The 986-nt window shown below is 35.9% G+C and overlaps 1 protein-coding gene across 1 annotated transcript in view; it reads left to right on the top strand.

The window, feature by feature from the left end:
* The window catches only part of kif13a (kinesin family member 13A), a 90,428-nt gene that overhangs the window by 53,982 nt on the left and 35,460 nt on the right, over nt 1-986 (top strand). The gene's annotated exons all lie outside the window — the stretch shown is intronic.

The following is a 986-nucleotide window of genomic DNA, read 5'->3' as shown; positions in this document are numbered from 1 at the left end:
CTGAAATTAAAAAGCTTTTGTAACATTATACACTATACCATTCAAAAGCTTGGAGTCAGTATATTTAAATCATCATATATTTATAATTAAAGTATGAAATTATAGAAATGAATAATTTTATTTAGCAAGGATGCATTAATATTGATCAAAAGTGATGATAAAGACATTTATAATGTTACAAAATATTTCTATTTCAGATTAATGCTGTTCTTCTAAACTTTCTATTCATAAAAGAAACCTGAAAAATTCTACTCAGCTGTTTTCAACATAATAATAATAACAATAATAATGTTTTTTTTTTTGAGCGGCAAATCAGAATATTAGAATGATTTCTGAAGGATCATGTGACTGGAGTAACTTTGCTAAAATTCAGCTTTGAAATCACAGGAATAAATTACATTTTAAAATATATTCAAATAGAAAGAAGTTATTTTAAATAGTAAAAAGAGGGAAAACTCAAACAAACTAAAAACGAACAATTGCTTTACGACAAATTGCTGCCAATTTGAAAGTGAAAGTAAAATCCGCACCCCGCTTTTACAAGCTATTTAAAAGTGAAGGAAAGCGAGAAAAAGAGGGGAACCCCTCCCCCCCCCACGGTGATACCGGTATTATCAGTGGTGTTACACGTCGTTTCCTCACCGTCACAGCCTTAGCCAATTAAATACAGAGTTCTGGCATGAAACTCTAGATGGCGCAGTCCGATAGGTCTAACTCAGTCTGACCTAATGACATCTTTATCACATGGCACAGCTGATTGGTTCTCTCCTGTATCGGTAGCCAATGAGCTCGCTGCTCCCAAATACATTAACATTGTCATGTACATTACCATGCCAATCCCTCCGAGAGTTGTCATGACAGAAATTAAATTAGATTTGTGTTTGGTGTGAACTCACCATTGGAGGCGCTTCTCGTCTCGTCTCGATCTCTGTTGGCAGGTGGCAGGTCGTCTGCAGGTGGAGCTGCTGCGGGTGAGCGGCGTTGTT

Source organism: Sinocyclocheilus anshuiensis, unplaced genomic scaffold (assembly GCF_001515605.1).
Source record: "Sinocyclocheilus anshuiensis isolate Anshui unplaced genomic scaffold, SAMN03320099.WGS_v1.1 scaffold796, whole genome shotgun sequence".
Lineage (NCBI taxonomy): Eukaryota > Metazoa > Chordata > Actinopteri > Cypriniformes > Cyprinidae > Sinocyclocheilus > Sinocyclocheilus anshuiensis.
The sequence above is the reverse complement of the archived record's forward strand: the minus strand, read 5'-3'. Positions and strand labels throughout refer to the sequence as shown.